Here is a 19,827-nt window from a genome sequence, read left to right on the forward strand (position 1 = left end):
GACAAAGTGTTCCTCAAGGTGTCACCATGGAAGAAAGTGTTGAGGTTTGGAAGAAAAGGTAAGTTGAGCCCTAGGTTCATTGGCTCATATGAAGTCATTGAACGTGTGGATCCAGTGGCCTATAGGCTAGCTTTACCACCAGAGCTGGACAAGATCCACAATTTGTTCCACGTGTCCATGCTCAGAAGATACCGCTCAGACCCTTCACATGTCATCTCTAGAGAAGAAATTGAAATACAGCCGGATTTGACATATGAAGAAGAACCTCTACGGATCCTGGCTCGGGAAGTAAAAGAATTGAGGAACAAGCAAATTCCATTGGTGAAAGTGCTTTGGAGGCACCACAACACCGAGGAGGCAACTTGGGAAAGTGAAGAAACGATGAGGCAACAGTTCCCTCAACTGTTTGCATCAGGTAAATTTCGAGGACGAAATTTAAATTAGAGGGGAAGAGTTGTAACACCCTCCCGGTAACCACTCCGTACATCCTACTGTTCCGGTGACCGGTGTCGGTCCGGACAGCTAGAACGTTCGGAAAAATAATTAAACTAAAGTCAGGAACCATAATTAACTCAAATATTAATAAGAAACACTTAGTAAAAATTTTAGAAATAAAATACAATCAAGTAAAACGAGCCGGTGCCCAAGCGATGGGTAACCGGAGGGAAGTTGCGGTTCTCGCAACGAGGAGCCCTAGACCCGGGGGAAAAATTATAAAATAATTTTTGAGACTCCAGAGAAGGGTTATTGAGGTTCCTATGGCATTAGAATGCCAAGAAAATACCTAGAAAAATTTTTCAATCGACATGCATAATTTTAACCCGTTAAGCCAAACGGAGGGCATTTTGGTCATTTCGCCTTCCGAGGTGATTTTTGGCCGACTTGTCCAGTTGAGTAAATAATTAATATAACATAAAATATGAAGAAACATTGCTAGAAATTAAATTTGAAATGGGTAGTGAAAGAAAAGAAAAAGAAAATCCAAAATAAAGCAAAAATGACATCATTTAAAAATTTTGACCAATCACAAATTAAGCCATCAATTGACTAATAAATAAAAAGACAAAATAAAGACTAAATAACCACAAATTCCAGCAGCTTCTTCCTCATTTCAGCCAGAGCCCTTTCTTTCCCAAAGCCTTCCACCATTGTTACTCACTTTAAGCTTAAATTTCCTTAAAATCTCACCATATTTCCCATAATTAGCTTCATAAAAACTGAATATCTACCCTAGCTAGAGTGCTTGGAAGTAAAAAGGAAGCAAGAATCTTGAAGTTGGCAAGAAAGAGACTTGGCTAAATTAAGGTTAGTGCTACACTTTTGTTCTTCCTCTTTTAATTTTAGTTAAAACATCATTTTGAGCAAAGAGATTTTAAGAAATTGAAATAAATTACATGTGTTAAGGGCACTTTCAATTTTTGGCAGCCCTATGGGAGATTGAGTTTGATTGTTTAACAAACTTAGAGTGGTGGGAAATCATGGTTAAGGTATTAAAATGCATGAAGATTGAACTAAGTATGTTAGACAAGGTTTATGAGTAAATTTAGTTGAACATTAGGGTTTGGGAAGGTGAAATGGTGACTTAGCTTTGGAAATGGTTAGAGGACTTTTTAATGGTCGATTAGTGACCATTTTAGGTAGGTTGACCCTAATTAGAACTGAAAAATGGGATGGTAAAGTGAAAGTATAAACTGCCCTATGGACAGCAGCATAGGGACTGAAATTTCAGTCCCTTTGCACTGCCATAACTTGGGCTGTGCTTGTCCAATTGATGTTTGGCCAATTGGACATGAAACTAGGCTTATAATGGCACATTTTTGCTGAAGAAACCATGCCCAAAAGACCAAAGCCAAAGGGTCAAAACTCAGCCACAATCCGGAACCCTGAAACTGCCTCTGCAGAATTTGACCTAACTGTTCATTTGGCCATAAGTCACTGTAGATTTGGTCAATTGGTCTGAAATTTTTACAGCAATAAGTTAAGACATAGACAAACAACTTTCATGAAGGAACCTACCCCAAATTATGGCCAGAACCCATTCAACCAAGTGACTCAAGTCACTGTTCATGCACTGTAGATATGGTAAATTTCTGCAGACTGCATATCCGAACAGCTTGGGTTTTTGAGCCATATCTGGAGCTACAAAACTCCAAATGGAGTGATTCAAAAAAGGAAATTCAACTAGACAAAATAAGGAACAACTTTCATGTTTTACATTTCCTCAAATTCCAACAGTAACAGTGTCCAATGGAACAGTGAAGTTGACTCACCAAAACTGAAAAATCTGTTTGTGTTGAGTTACACTTTGGAATGGCAAAAACACTTAATGCCAACAAGTTTTAAACACCAAATGTGGTATGTTGGGAGTGCCAAAGTTGATGTACACATTTTTATTCTAAAAGTCAACATTTTTGTTGACCAATGATGAATAGTGACACCAAAAAAAGTTGAAATTCACAAATTGACAAATTTAAGAGTTTCAAATGCCCTAGTATACCTAACAAGATTGGTTTGGATAGTTTGGCATGCCAATAGGGTTCAGTTAGCAGTACTGCACATGGCAAAAATGCCATTCTGTGATTTCATGGCTTTTAGCCATTCTGACTTTGTATTGAGACTTGGCCTTGTGCCTGATATTATTTACAGCTTGTTAGCTGTTCTGTTGCACACCGGGAGATACATATGTGACCGATGGTGTGACGGCCCGAGGTACTAGGTACCCAGTGCCAGTTTACCCGTTATCCAGTCCAGTCGTCTAGTGTAGGTTACTTGGGCAACCAAATGAATGAAATGAACCAAGTTACTGAATTAATGTATATATAACCATACTAAACAAATGAATCATACACATTCACTATACATTTATTTTCTTGCTATTTTCTTCTATTATATTATTGCACCACTAAGCATTATTGCTTAGCGCGTTGCTTTTGCCACGCGTAGGTACTGGAGATCCCGATCGTGAGCCCAGTAGACCACAGACTGGGTGAGTCCATCTGACAGTTCTGCTCAGTGTCCGTGTCACCTCACTACCTGCAGTGCATCGGTAGGGCACTAGGTGTCATTTTGTCATTTTGATATTTTGTAGCAGATTTGTATTTTCTCATATGTATTTGAACTCATGTAATATATTTTGATGGTTATGTAAATAATGAAAGTTATGACTATGAATGCAAGATTTAAGCATGTATTTATTGCTTGTATATGAGAAATGGATGTTGAGAAATGAAAAGGTTGTTGAAACCTGAAACTGAAAAATTGTTGAAACCTTGATATTGAGTTTTGTGATGATATTGAAGTTGAGAATGAATGAATTTGTTTATTGGAAGTGTTTCTAACAGGTTCCGAAGAACGGTTTTCTCCATTTTTAGCCGGTACTCCGCCGGATTTTCTTTAAAATTTTCGGAACCTTAAATGAATAATACTTTTGATAAATGGCTTAAACAAATTGTATTTCATAAATTATATGCAAAAGTATGATATAAATTAATTGAGGAATATTAGAGTGTGCCGGTACACCGTGTGGCATTACTTACTCGGGTATATTGTACACGGGTAAGGGGTGTCACAACCAAAGTTATTTACTTCAGTTGCCAAAGGTTGAAGCGCCAAAAAAATAGCTTTTGAAAAGGTACTTTTGGCTGCCAAAGTTCTCAATTTCGACTGCCAAAGTTCTCACTTTCGGTTGCCGGAGTGCTCTCTAGACAAAATGACTTTTAACGCTCAAAATCCATGATTTAAAGAGTGAACTTCGGCAGCCAAACTTCTCACTTTCGGCTGCCGAAGTGCTCTTTGGATAGAAATTTCAAAAGGGCACTTAGGCTTCGAAATTGCGTAACTTTTTGACCGAAACTCGGATTTTTGATCCGTTTGAACTGTTGGAAAGCTAATTTGATAAATTTTTCAATGAAAACACTTTCAAAAACAAATTTACATTTCTCAAATGTGAAAATTTTTAGTCCCCCTTGGTCAAGAAAAGTTACAAGTAAAGACACTAAGAAATTAAAAGTTTAAAAAACTCATAACTTTTTGATTCGAACTCGGATTTTTGATCCGTTTGAACTATTGGAAAGCTAATTCAATGTATTTTTCAACTAAAATACTTTTCAAAATTAATTTTGCATTTTTGAAAAATTTATTTAATTTTCCCTTGATAAAAAATTTGGTGAAAACTAAGTTGAACAAGATATTCTTAGTACCATCTAGACTTGAGCCAACATAATTAATAAAATGAGATTTATAAGATATAAAATAAATAAAAGTTACATTGTAGGTTCCCATAAATGTTTGCTTCCTTATATTGCTCTTTCTTAATCTTGATTTGAAGCAATTTGGCAATTTTGAATCTATGGCTTACAAACTCAACACAAACACTTCCAAAGTATATTAGTAGCACACTAATTATTTATTATCATCAAAACATGGGTTAAGACACCTAGGTCCAACAATCTCTCCCTTTTTGATGATGAAAAATAATTAGTGGATAAGGAAAATTAAGCACAAGTGAAGTGTCTATTTTTCAAAAATTCTCCCCCTTAATGTACTCCCCCTATTACAAACAATTTGTGCCTTAATAAATAGATTTTGGAGAGCACATAAGAGAGGCTTTGACTTAATGAATGCAATGCCATGAGTCTTAGGTGAATGATGATGCAAAGTTATTTTTATATAAAAAACAATCCAGAATATGTATCAAAGAATTACCAACATGTATCCCACTAAATCATCATTTATATATCATGTTTGAAGCCTAAAATTTGGAACTATTCATCCACTAGCTAATTCATCCACTAGCTATATATCTCCCCCTTTTGGCATCATCAAAATACACTTTAGAAGGAAAGATACTACCATGCCAAAAGATATAAGAACATATGGCAATATATAAAGATTACAAAGCACTTCATATGATGGCAAACTTATAAGGTGCAATTCTAAGACAAGACATAACGTATTGGATTTGAATCCTATCATGAATATAACTATATTGTTTAGACACTCAAACCACCTATCTAGTGTATGCTCAATCTAGAGGCAGCATAAATAACTATTCTTAAGAATAGCCTACAAAGAGTCAAGAAGACTTTAATACAAATTCACTAATCATTTGCATAGGACTAGTAAAACCATCAAAGAGTCTATTCAAAGCAACAATAGAATTTTGGCAAATAACATTCATAGAACAATCAAAGAGAACAATATAAATTAATGAGAAATAGTATTGTGATCATATGGCAGCCAAAAATAGGAAACCCATATTTTGTTCATGTGAACAGTAATATGAACAGTAACGTGAATAATAATGTAAACAATAAATCACAATCTCAAGCATCAAGGTTGTCAAGCATGCCTAATTCTCTGTTAATGAAATTAAACCTATTTTCACACAAAGGTTTTGTAAAGATATCAGCTAATTGGTGATGTGTATAAAATAAACTCAAGAACAACATCATCTTTCAATACATGATCATGTATAAAATGATGTCTAATGTCTATATGCTTGGTTCTAGAATGTTGTATGGGTTTCTTAGTCAAATTGATTGCACTTGTGTTATCACATTTAGTAAGAATGTGATCAAGAGATATTTTGAAGTCTCTCAATTATTGTTGGATCCAAATTATTTGGCTACAACAAAGACTCACAGCTACTTATTCAGCTTTGGCCATGGAAAGTGCAACTGAGTTTTATTTCTTGCTATACTAAGAAACTAAAGAATGTCCTAAGAGTTGACAAGTACCTGAGGTACTCTTCCTATCAAGGATGCTTCCAGTAAAGTCGGCATTTGAGTAGGAACATAAATCAAAGGATGCATTTCTAAGATACCATAGACCTAAATGCAATGTACCATTCAAGTATTTGAGAACACGTTTAACAGCATGCAAATGAGACTTTTTAGGACATGATTGAAAACGTGCACATAAACATATGGAAAATATAATGTCCAGTCTACTAGCTGTGAGATATAAGAGACTACCAATCATACCTATATAGAGCTTTTCATCAACTGGTTTTCCTTTTTAATCCTTCTCAAGTTTGGTGTTTGTGCTCATTGGAGTTGTATTTGGCTTGCTATTCTCAATCCCAAACCTCTTGATCAATTTTTTGGAGTATTTGGCTTGGTTGATGAAGATGCCATCCTTAGCTTGCTTGATTTGAAGCCCAAGGAAGAACTTGAGTACTCCCATCATGCTCATCTCAAACTCACTCTGCATGGTATTAGCAAACTCTTCACACAAACACTCATTAGTAGCACCAAATATAATATCATCAACATATATTTGTATTACAAAGATGTCATTTACATGATTTTTAACAAAAAGAGTTGAATCAACTTTTCCTTTTAAAAAACTATTTTGCAAAAGAAAGTTACTGAGCCTTTCATGCCAAGCTCTAGGAGCTTATTTCAAACCATACAAGGCTTTAGTCAATTTAAAAACATGGTTTGGAAACTCATGATTTTCAAAACCAGGAGGTTGCTCAACATATATCTCCTTATCAATAAAACCATTTAGAAAAGCACTTTTAACATCCATTTGGAAAAGCTTAAAATTCATGTATGATGCATAGGCAAGCAAGATTATAATGGCTTCTAATCTAGCCATGAGGCCAAAGGTTTCATCATAGTCAGTGCCCTCCTCTTGGTTATAGCCTTTGGCTATTAACCTAGCTTTATTCCTAGTTATGTTTCCATCCTCATCTAATTTATTTCTAAACACCCATTTGGCGCTTATAGATGGATGGTCATTTGGCTTAGGAACTAAGGTCCAAACCTTATTCCATTCAAACTGATTGAGCTCCTCTTGCATTGCAAGTGCCCAACTTTTATCATTAATGGCCTCATCTATGCTCCTAGGTTCTATTTGAGAAATGAATGCAAGGTTATTACATATATTTCTAAGAGAGGATCTACTTGTTACCCCTTTTGATGTATCACCAATGATTAGGTCTTTAGGATTATCCTTCTTAAATGTCCAATTTTTAGGTAGATCTTGTTGAACTTCTTGATGTGGAACTTATTGACCTTGCTGCTTTTGAAGCTCAACTTGATCAACCCCCAAGTCCCTCAAGGGATCTTCCATGTGTTGATCTTGAATTCCACTAGATTGAGGATCTTCAAGAGTCAACTCATTAAGATTACTTACAACATCATCATCACAAGAAATATCCTTTCTAGGACCCAAGTGGTTAGCTTTATCAAATACAATATGCATTGACTCCTCAACAACTAAGGTTCTCTTATTGAAGACTTTATATGCTTTACTAGATGTAGAGTACCCCAAGAAGATACCTTCATCAGTTTTGGAGCTAAATTTATCTAAATTATCTTTGGTATTCAAAATGAAGCATTTACAACCAAAAACTCTAAAATAACCTATTTTAGATTTCTAGCCATTCAATAGCTTATAAGGGGTTTTCTTTAAAATAGGTCTAATCAAAACTCTATTTGAAATATAACAAACCGTATTAATGGCTTCCGCCCAAAAATAAGTAAGCAAGTTATATTCATTTAACATAGTCCTCCCCATTTCTAAAAGAGTTCTATATTTTCTTTTAACAACACAATTTTGTTGGGGAGTCCGAAGAGAAGAAAAATTATGAGTGATCCCCATTGAGCTACAAACTTATCAAATTTCTCATTTTCAAATTCTCTACCATGATCACTCCTAATAAAAGATATTTGAAAACCCTTTTCATTTTGAACCCTTTTTGAAAATCTCTCAAAAATACCAAAACATTCATCCTTATGAGCAAGGAATGCAACCCAAGTATACCTAGAGTAGTCATCAACAATTGCCACGGCATAATATGCACCACCTAAGCTAGCTACTCTAGTAGGACCAAACAAATCCATATGCAACAATTGAAGGGGTCTAGAAGTAGATACCTTATGAATAGATTTAAAAAAGCTCTTGACTTGCTTACCCATTTGTCATGCATTACACACCTTATCCTTTTGAAACTTGATCTTTGGTAGCCCATCAACTAGCTCATCCTTATTTAAGTTTGCAAGAAGGTCCATGCTAGCATGTGCAAGCCTTCTATGCCAAGTCCAAGAGTCATCACTAATAGAAACAAAGCACTTTGCATCTTTGTTAGACAAAGCATGCAAATCGATAACATAAATATTTTCAATTCTTTCACCAATAAACAACATTTTGTCATCAATCTTCCTAGACACAAAGCAAGATTTGGACTAAAAATTAACTCTACAGCCCTTATCACATAATTGACTAACAATAAGCAAATTATGCTTTAAACCATCAACCAAAAGCAATTTTTCAAGAATAGGGGAGTTTTCCTTACTAACTTTACCTATTCCGACAATTTTACCTTTACCATTATCACTAAAAGTCACTTGCCCACCTCTATCTTTCTTTTCAAGTGAAAGGAAGAGATTGGCATTTTCGGTCATGTGTCTTGAACATCCACTATCCAAGTACCACTTGCTTTCAAGCTTTAAGGATTTCAAGCACACCTACACATAATAATTCAATTTAGTTTAGGTACCCAAATGTACTTGGGTCCTTGGGGGTTAATAGTTCCATCATTAAAATCAAATATTCTACCATATCCAAGATGGATTTTCCTAATAGCACACCTATAATTGGTGTGACCAAACTTGCTACAATAGTGAAAATGACCATTGAACCTTCTTATTCTTAGTCTATATGCATGAAAGTGAGAATATGGTCTCATGAGACTATTCTTTTTGTGTCTATTATGTGAATGTGAGCATGAGGCATGGTTAGTGTGATGATAGTTATGAGGCCTAGTAACATGTTCCCTATGAAGGTTTGGCCTAGATGCAACTCTCCTAGATGTATATGTCCTATTTACATTTTGTCTAGGAGCTTGATGAAATGAAGTCTTTCTAATTTCATTACCACAATATTTCTTTAGCTCTTATCCTTTAGCATTGGACATTGGACTAGGCACTTGGGGACTAGACTTATTAAAACTAGATGCTTTAACAAAGATGGTCTTGGAAGGAGGTGCTTGGGCAAATTTACTATAGCCAAGTCCATACTTGATGCTATGAGACCTTTGAGAATCCAAAATTGCATCAAGTTTGTCCTTTCCTCTAGCAAATTTAGAAAGAGAAGTTTTTAGCTCATTAATTTCATTCTTCAATTTCTCATTTTCTAATGAGAGCTCATTTAAGGATTTTTGTATATCATCCCCTAAAGGTTTATCATCCTTAGTTAAGGTCTCATTTTCCTTCCTCAAACTAACTACTTCCTTTTTCAAGAGCTTATTTTTCTTGTAACTTAGTTCTAGTTCATTATTCATAGCTTTAAGAGCACTAACTAGTTCATCATAAGAAAATTGAATAATATCATCATTTAAAGTTACCTCATTAGAGCTTTCCTCTATTGCCATGAAGCACATGTTGGCAACTTCATCATTGATCTTTTCACATTTACATCTTGTGGATATTGTACATTTCATGGTTCTTGTTCTTCTTGATTCTTTTTCATCATATTCCAAAGCAATTAAGCACATATTAATCATGGAGTGTTCTTTGAAGCTTTGTTCATGAGTATTATCCACTTGTGGCATTTGCTCCATTTGTTGATGAGAGGAATAGTTTTTGCTGTACTCAACTTCAGCAACTTGACAACAATGGTTAGAATTATACATAGAATCAAGAGAATTCCATATATCTTTAGCATTGGAACATTTAGAAATTTTAGCATAAGAAAAATCATTTAAAGAAATTCTCAACATATGCACAGCTCTTATATTCAAAGAAAACATATACTTATCATGCTTACTCTATTCACCCTTTGTCTTTGGGACATGTTCACCATTTACTACTTTGATAGGAATAAAGGGACCATTACCAATTATATCCCATAAATCTACTCCTTCTGATTTAAGGAAGTAATACATCCTATTCTTCGAATAGAGATGTCACACCTTACCCCTCTGTAAGGCATAATATGTTCCCGTAGAATATCTAATGAATTACTAAACTTTACCTACCGATAACTCATTAAGTGCACTACAAGAAATTTTAAAACCATTTTCTTACTTTTTGGTAGTGGTGAGCATTTTTGTAGGAATTAAAAACATTTAATTGAAGTTTCAAAACTAGTAAAAATTTTTGTCCATTTTTAATTGTTCACAATTTAGTTAAAAATTTCGGCAGAGTGCCGTCTATATTTTGAGAAAATAGTTCTTCAAAAACTTGTAAAAACACTTCTAATAATTATTTCCACAACTCCCAACCACCAAAATAACTCAGTTCAACATAATTCAAATCAATTCCACAATTCAATCAAAGTTTGTCATCTCAAAATATTTCATAATTTCATTCACATTGCATTTAAAATTTAATTTACATGTACAGGTCTTAATTTACAAAAAGAAAATCCAAAATAATATTATTACAATTTACTATACAACTGCTCAACTTTACATTAATACATATGACATTACAATATTTACATCAAAATAAATACAAGGGTATAAACAAATACCCGTACAAAAAGGTTTATGTAGTCCTTTATCTCAATAGTAGCTCACTCTGCTACTTTCTCCTTGCCCTTATCTGCGCCAGCAAGATAAGCTATCGCTGAGTATAAAAATACTTAGTGGTGCACAATAAAAATTCAAAATGCAGTACATAAAACATTCATTGATAAATCACAATTTAAATATTTCACAAATTATCAAAACTCATTATAGCACAATTTTGGTCAAATAATTTGATAAACACGGTGTTGCCAATTCATACACAACTTAAGCCATGACACAAAATTTTCGATCAATGCCACATTGTACACCACGACAAAGCAATCTACAACCCCACTAATCAAAATCAATGAGGGAGGTGGCTAGCTAGCAAATGAGTACTCATCCGATCTACAACCTCAACTGGTAGGCCAGAGAGGAAGGAAAATAAATGATCTCAACCCCATAAATGGAGGAGGAATAATGTGGTACTGTCATGCTAAGTGTGAACACAAAATCAATTCAAAACAAAGTACTCAAATAATTTAGGAAAGATTCCAAACAATTTCCAAAGTCATTTTTGCAGTAACAAAATGGGAACATAATTTATAAACAACACAGAGATTTCATAAAGCATAACAATTCAACTTTTCACTTAGAAAATAATTACATAAATTTATTGTGCACAAACCTGACATGAGTCGCCTCTAAGCCTTGACTCAGTCTCTTAGATTTTTCGGGTCTTTTTCAGTTGAAACACACAATTGACAGTGTTTCAGTATCTTATCTCAAAATAAATCCAATAATTAAACTAATATATGCTCAACTCTAGCTCCAATATGCTTAAACTTATGTTCTTAGAAATTTTTATGTCGGGGTTACTATTCATGATACTATTCAAGTCAAAATATTGACTTTCTTATGCTTAAAAGGTATGGGAAATCCAATTATACCCACATACCACATTTTGGTTACCAATTTTGTTGGTTTTAGTTGTTCTTTCAAATTTTAGGTCTCCTAAGTACAAATTTCAATTTTCCAGATTTGATGTCCTGTTTTGTACTTTTTCATTGGTCATGTTGCTGTGAAAATTTGGCTAAATTTTCTTCATAGAAGTTGTTCCTTATTGTCTTAAATTTATTTCCCTTTTTGGATCACTCCATTTGGAGTTTTGTAGCCTAAGTTATAGCCATTTAAACATGGTTGGCCCGATTTGGTTTTACCCAGAATTCTGGGCATTCACTGGATAAAGGCAGTTTTTGTGGGTTAACTGCAGGTGACTTTTCAAACAGGTAATGGTCAAATTTTGGATTTTTTTTTCTTCATGAAAGTTTTAGGGCTATGTCTCAGCTTTCTACTGGTAAAATTTCAGGTCATTTGGACCTTCCTAGACCAAGTTATGGTCATTTACGTAACTACTACTCATTTGGTCATTTTTGTACAGGTCAGTTTGCCCATTCCGAATTTGGCCTAATTGTTCACTACGTTATGGTCACTTTCTGAGCATGATTCCTAAATGAAAAATGTGTCATTTTGTGTCTAGTTTCATTCCCAATTGGCCTCACACCAATTGGGTTGGTAAATTTTCAGTTTTGGTCCCTGAAAGGGACCTGGTTCAAGCTGCCTGCAGATTAGCCCTCACTAATTAGAATTTAAACTTGTTTCCAACAATTCATACACACCACAAATGGTCACAATTGACCATTTCTCCACTCAAATAAGTTCAATAACATCATTTGGCCAATTCTCAAATTTTTCTTCAATTTTTCACATGCTTAAAACCCTAGCTACACACAAAACTCAATCTAATGCAATTTAAAGTGTGTATTCATGTTCTACACACCTAATTCACCTCAAATAGCCATTCAAAACCATCAAACTCATTCATATGAAAATCTAACCCTAGCTAGATGAATTTCATGTTTAGCCCCTCAACAATTGTTTTTGTTTGATTTTAAGTTAATTTCTAGGTTAAATGAACTAAAAGCACAAGTATTAAACTAGAATTTCAAATTAAACTACTAACCTCAACTTTGATGTTCCACTTCCTCAATTCTTTCCTTTTCTCCTCCCTTTTTCTTCTTCAATCGTCTTATCTAGTTGAGATAGCAAGCTTTTTAGGGTTTAGGGTTCACTTTGGGAGGTTAAAATCAAGTTATGCAAGCTTAGAAATGGGGTTTCAATGGAGTTTTTGGGAGAGAGAAGTGAGAGAGAGATGGGGACATTTTTTTGAAGAAGAAGAAATGATTTTTTTTTATGTCATTTATCTCTTTAAATTAGCCATTTGACTTAGTCTAAATTTGTAGGAAAAAGCAAATTAATTTTGAGGTCATCACATGATGTAATAAAACTTTTTCAATTTCTTCTCTTTTTATTTTATTTTTCCTTAGTTCTTTAATTTAATTCTTAATCCTGAAATTTTAATTTCTACAATTTTATTGGACAGTTAGGTCAGGAGTCACCTCTAGGGGTGAATTAACCAAATTGTCCCTCGCCGGTTCAATCCGGTTTGCAAGTTGTTCGATATTTCTTCCGGATCCCTGACCTAATTATTTAACCTGCTTAACAACTCTTTTCTGTGATTTTCTCTTTTTCACTATGTTCGTAATAGTCCTAAGGACCGCAGCGTCATATTTTACAGTTCGAAATTTGAGTTTAGATTGATTTCGCAGTCATTCCTGAGAAGGTCACCCATCGTTGTGACTATCGGCTCATTTAACTTCTTATGCTTTGTTTTTCTTCTTTATACTTAACTATTTGACAATTACTAATTATTTGTGTTCAAGGTTTATCTAGGTGTCTTAAATGTAATTCTAATCCTCTTAATTGTCCAGCCTAACACCGATCACCGAAACAGTATAATTTACCAGGCTAGGCAAATAGGAGTGTTACAAGAGAAAATTATGTCCATCAAAGAAAAGGGGTTTTACTATCGATTAATCTTCTTGCGCATTGAGGGTTGCCATTGATCTTTGCTCTAAGATGATTAAGTCATTGAATGGAGAGCAGCTTTGATACCACTTGTTGTCCCTTGTAGCAACCCAAGAGGGGGGTGAATTGGGTTATAATTGCAAAATTAAAGACTAAAAGAAATTTAAACACAAAGAAGAGTAGAGGAAGAATGATGACACAAGAAATTTATAGAGGGTCGGCTATCCTAAGCCTACGTCCTCTCCTTAAAGCCCTCCTTGAGAGTTAACTCCACTAAAATTCTTTTTTGGGCAAAGAATAAACCCCTTACAATCACCACAAGAGCAAACCCTTGCTCTTTTACAAATCCCTTTATACTCAAGAGCTATTTAAAGCTCTATCACACTCAAAATTACAATAAGTGCTCATAACAACCTTGAATGAACTCTCAGAACAAAGAATTTACAACTCAAATATCAAGTTCTCAACATTAGCTATGGGAGCTCAAGTTCTAGAGAGAGGGAATGAAGAAAATCTTTAGAACATAATAAATTTCCAAAAGATTATTGTGTCAAAACTTGTTTCCAGTCATAAATGATGCCTATTTATAGTTTTTGCAAGAAAATAGCCATTGGGGGCGCATTAAATGCAAAACTAGCTGTTCAACCACCCAAAGCTTTGTTTTATCGAGTTACAGAAACCCAGGTTCAGCTACCGGAGTTATTTACTTCGCCTGTCGAAGGTTGAAGCGCAAAAAAAACATCTTTTGAAAAGTCACTTTCGGCAGCCGAAGTTCTCACTTTCGGCTGCTGAAATTCTCACTTTCGGCTATCAGAGTGCTCTCTAGATAAAATGACTTTTAACACTCAAAAGCCATGATTTAAAGAGTGAAACTTTGGCAGCCGAACTTCCCACTTTCGGCTGCCGAAGTGCTCTCTAGACAGAAATTGTCAAAAGGGCACTTAGGCTTCGGAAATGTGTAACTTTTTGATCGGAACTCATATTTTCGATCCGTTTGAACCGCTGGAAAGCTAATTTGATAAAATTTTCAATGAAAATACTTTCAAAAACAAATTTACATTTCTCAAATGTGAAAATTTTATTTTAGTCTCCCTTGGTAAAGAAAAAGTTACAAGTAAAGATACTAAGAAATTAAGAGTTTAAAAAACTCATAACTTTTTGATCCGAACTTGAATTTTTGATCCATTTGAACCATTGGAAAGCTAATTCAATGTATTTTGCAACTAATATACTTTTCAAAATTAATTTTGCATTTTTGAAAATTTTATTTAATTTTCCCTGGACAAAAAATTAGGTGAAAACTAAGTTGAACAAGATATTCTTAGCACCATCTAGACTTGAGCCAACATAATTAATAAAATGAGATTTACAAGATATAAAATAAATAAAAGTTACATTGTAGATTCCCATAAATGTTTACTTCCTTATGTTGCTCTTCCTTAATCTTGATTTGAAGCAATTTGGCAATTTTGAATCTATGGCCTACAAACTCAAAACAAACACTTTCAAAGTATATTAGTAGCACACTAATTATTTATTATTATCAAAACATGGGTTAAGACACCTAGGTCCAACAGAAATGATATTAACTGTTAATATCATTGGAACTCTTCCAAACTGTAAATGATTTCCCTAAATCATTTTAGGCATCTCATAGAGCATGGTTGACACCTACCATAGCATGCCATAAAAACCCAATTAGTAATAAGGAATACCTTAAAATATGAACCTTTAATCATCTGTCACCATCCACTAAAATCCCTCTGCATTATGCCCCAATCCCATTAAGGATCATGGTAGAGTCAAACCCCTTATCATGGAATCTTATGCACTCATTTGAAATCTAATTCTTGACATATAAGACTTTACCATCAGGAAACATGTTTCCTGGCAAAGTCATCTGTCATGGCTAGGAACTTAATCTTGTCAAGAATAGCTCAAATCCACATAGGACTTTTAACCCTGTTTACTCAAGGCTATGGATCCCCTCTTTACTTAACACATGTCCCAACATATAACTAATCTGAGTCAACACACACCAAAATATCCATACACAGTACAGATATATAAGTGGTATCAAACTCAAACCACCTATATTAAGAGACAATCATGTCATCTCAGGTCTGAGGATTATATGCACTAGTATGACATAGATAACATTTTATTAACTCGAGTAAATGCCATGTTCATGTTATCTATACGTCACAAGTTTGGCCTATTTATCTCATAAGTGCCCACTGTGTTTATCCCGATATCTCATATCAGATGGTATGAGACTCACCATTCCATATACATCAGTATCTCATACTGATCAATGGACATAAACATAGGTGACAGCTCTTTGGATGCAATGTGCCCATCAAAATATCTTTTAGCTGTAAACTTTGATTTATAGCAAATGTCCCATATATTCTGTCTCTCATTCTTATCTCATAAGAATAGAATATATAAAATATTTCTAATGGACAATTTCAAATAAATATGATATGAAACAAACAACATTTAAATGAAATGTTAATTGCCATTAAAATATTTATAATGTCATTGACAAGGTACAAGATCAGTGTATGCTCTAGGGCACATACAACTAACAATCTCCCACTTGGCCTAGAGCCATTCACTATAGTATCTAAGACCTATCTTCTCAAGATGTCGATCTAATTGCTACTGTGTCATGGCCTTGGTTAGTGTATCAGCCAGGTTATCAGCTGAAGCTACTTTCTACATGGCGATGTCACCTCTTCCAACTATCTCTCTGATAATATGAAATCGTTGTTCTATGTGTTTGGATCGCTGGTGAGACCTAGGTTCCTTTGCCTATGTAATGGCTCCATTATTATCACAGTAGAGAAGAATTGCTTACTCAATGGAAGGAACCACTCCTAGTTCTGAAATAAACTTTTTAATCTAAACAGCCTCTTTTGCAGCATCACATGCAGGAACATACTTGGCTTCAGTAATGGAGTCTGCAATAGTTGTCTGTTTGGAACTCTTCCAGCAGACAGTGCCTCCATTACACAAAATCACAAACCCTAAGATAGACTTTCTATCATTAATGTCCGATTGAAAATCAGAGTCTATAAATCCTTCTAGTTGAAGTTTACCTCCTCTATATGTTAAGAATAAATCCTTAGTCCTTCTCAAGTACTTAAGAATATTCTTAACAGCTACCTAGTGTTCCAAACTCGGGTTGGATTGAAACCTGCTAGTCACACTAACAACGTAGGCAATATCAAGCCTAGTACACAACATGGCATACATTAGGCTTCCTATAATCAAAGCATAAGGAACCTTGGCCATCTTTTCCCTTTCCTCAAGAGTTTTTAGAGACTGTTCCTTAGAAAGATGAATTCCATGCCTAACTGGTAATAATCTCCTCTTGGAATCAAATATGTTGAACCTCTTCAACACCTTTTCCAAGTAAAACCTTTGAGATAAACCTATTATTCTTTTCGGTCAATCTCTATAGATCCAAATTCCCAGAATATAGGTTGTTTCCCTAAGGTCTTTCATTGAGAAAGTACTTGACAACCAAGTCTTTACAGATATAAGCATACCAATATCATTGCCTATTAATAATATATCATCCACATATAACATTAGAAAGGTAGTCATACTCCCACTAGTCTTCTTATATACACACGGCTCATCAATGTTTTGAATAAAACTAAAAGATTTAACAGCTTCATCAAAACGTTTATTCCAGCTTCTAGAAGCTTGCTTAAGACCATAAATGAGTCTCTTAAGCTTGCACACTTTTGATCCTTCCTAGGATTCAAAACCCTTGGGTTGTTCTATATATATGTCTTCCTCAATAAAACCATTGAGAAAAGTAGTTTTGAAATCCATTTGCCAAACCTCATAATCATAGTGTGCTGCAATAGCTAGAAGAATCCTTATGGATTTAAGCATGGCTACAGGAGAGAATGTTTCTTCATAGTCAATTCCTTCCCTTTGGCGCCCTTGCGCTACAAGCCTAGCTTTGAAGGTCTCAACCTGAAGGAGCGAAAGCATGAAAAACACTAGTTTAGATCATTGAAATTCAAAATTTTTCTTCTAGGATCACATGCATCATGCAAGATTTATTTTTATCTATTTGATTTTAATGACAAACAGCATATTAAAACTCTTTTAACATATTTTTGGATCTACATTTGCTATTTAAAATTTTAGAATTAACAAATTAATCCATTAGAATCCTAGATTAGATCAAGAATAAGTGCACTAACCTTTTGATGTAGTGCAGTGTGTTTGGCACCTTTGGGATGCGCCTTTAGGTCACCAGATGTTGTCCCTCTAGCTTGTCCACACCAAGATCACCTATGGCAGCCTTTGAACAGCTTCTAAAGCTTTTTCTATGAATTAGAAAATCAAAATTTGCCTTTTGAGAGATTACAGATGTAAACAAGACACTAGAAACAATTCCTAGTATTTTTAATTCAAGAGATTGTTTGCTAATCTCTTTGAATTAATAAGAGATGAAGAAGAAGAAAAGGGAGAGTAGCCAAGGGTGGCAGCACAAAGAGATGAATGGCAGCTTTTTTTTTTTTTCCTTTTCATAACAACACTTATATAGCTAGGTCACCACTTAAAACCCCTGCCACATGTCACCTTCTGATTGGCTCTAGGTTTAATTGACCCAATCACATTGTGCTAAGTGTCAAACTTATATTTAATCTTGACTTTGATCATCTTACATGATTAAAAGACATATGGCAAGCTTTTGTGTAGTGCTATGTGTCACCATCTCATGGTGCTACATGTCACCCTATGAAATGACGAAAATACCCCTGTATCTTAATTTTGAGTTCTCAACCTAAAATAATTATTTCTCTTCGTCTAATCAATTTATATCAAATATCAATTAATTAATTAATCTTTTTTAATTAATTTCTCATTAATTAAATTCATATTTAAACACTTTAAATATAAATTTAACTTATACTATACATCTAATAATCTAGATTTGGTTTCAAGCCATGCTAGGGACTTTGCAATCTAATTGCAAAACAAACATATTTAATTAATCAATTAAACTTTTTAATTAATTAATTAAATCATATTTAATTTGGTGATTACTTGTGTATGTGTGTGACTTACTAGGCTCATCACTAATTAGCAATGAGACATGATATCAACTTTTAATATCATTAGAACTCTTTCTTATCATAAATGATTTCTCTAAATCATTTTATACACCTCATAGACTATGGTTAACACCTAGTATAGCATACCATGGCCACCCAATTAGTAATAAGGTTTACCTTAAATGAACCTATAATTATATGTTACCATGCACTAGAATCTCTCTGTTACAAAATCCCAATTTGAGCTGAAGTCATGGTTTATGTCAAACCCATTTGCTATGAATATTATGTTCTCTTTTAATTCCAATTCTTGATTAAAAGGATTTTCTCATCAGAAACTCTTTTCTGAATAAATATATCTGTCCTGGCCAGGAACTTGAAACATCAAGAACAATTAAGTGAACATAGGATTTTATCCCTACTTACTTAGAGGAACAGATTCCATCTTGATCAACACCTACCTCCATATATAACTAGTAGGAGCCAACACATGCCCATATACCCATACACAGTACAAGTATGAAAGCAGTATCAAACTCAAACACCCTATATACAAGATAACTATGTTATATCAGGTCTAAAGATTATATGCACTGATATGATTTATGACAATGTATTAACAAGAGTAAACTCCATGTGCTTATCATAAATGTCACTAGTTCGACCTACTTATCATGTATAAGTGCCTATCATGTTTGTTATATGGCATGAGACTCACCATTCCATCTTATTTACATCTCATATAAATAACTTGGGAACAAACATGATTACAATTTTTCTGGATAAGTCATGTCCTTATTGTGAAGTATCCTCGATTGTGAACAAATTTATGATACTTTGTGCTAGAAATATTGTCACTCATATTCTTAACAACTTAAGAATTGAATTTCTATTAAAATATCAATGGACCTTTTATATTACACATAAATATATTATGTAAACGGAAAAGTGAAAATTGCCTTTTATTAATAAAATGTGTACAAGATACATACTAAATGATATGCTCTAGGGCATACTACTAACAATCTCTCACTAGCACTAGAGTCATTCATTATGATATCTTAGACCCATCTTCTTAAGATGTCATTTTAACTGAGCTTGTGACATAGGCTTAGTGAATGGATTAGCTGAATTTTCAGCTGATGCTATTTTCTGCATGGCTACATCACCTTGCCCAACTATCTCTCTGATAATGTGGTGGCGCCTTTCTATGTGTTTGGATTTCTAGTGAGACTGGGGTTCCTTATATCCAAACAACTTCTTTTATAGCATCTGATGCAGCAATATACTCAGCCTCTGTAGTGGAATCTGCAGTCGTACTCTGTTTGGAACTCTTCCAACTAATTGCAC

General features: G+C 34.2%; 1 long non-coding RNA gene across 1 annotated transcript; it reads left to right on the forward strand.

The window, feature by feature from the left end:
• The first annotated feature begins 1,129 nt into the window (after positions 1–1,129).
• LOC131179062 (uncharacterized) lies at positions 1,130–3,273 on the forward strand. Its single transcript, XR_009148065.1, has 2 exons — positions 1,130–1,305; positions 2,944–3,273. It is a non-coding gene; the product is annotated as an uncharacterized LOC131179062 (long non-coding RNA).
• The last annotated feature ends 16,554 nt before the right edge of the window (positions 3,274–19,827 follow it).

This window comes from Hevea brasiliensis, chromosome 4 (genome assembly GCF_030052815.1).
Source record: "Hevea brasiliensis isolate MT/VB/25A 57/8 chromosome 4, ASM3005281v1, whole genome shotgun sequence".
Lineage (NCBI taxonomy): Eukaryota > Viridiplantae > Streptophyta > Magnoliopsida > Malpighiales > Euphorbiaceae > Hevea > Hevea brasiliensis.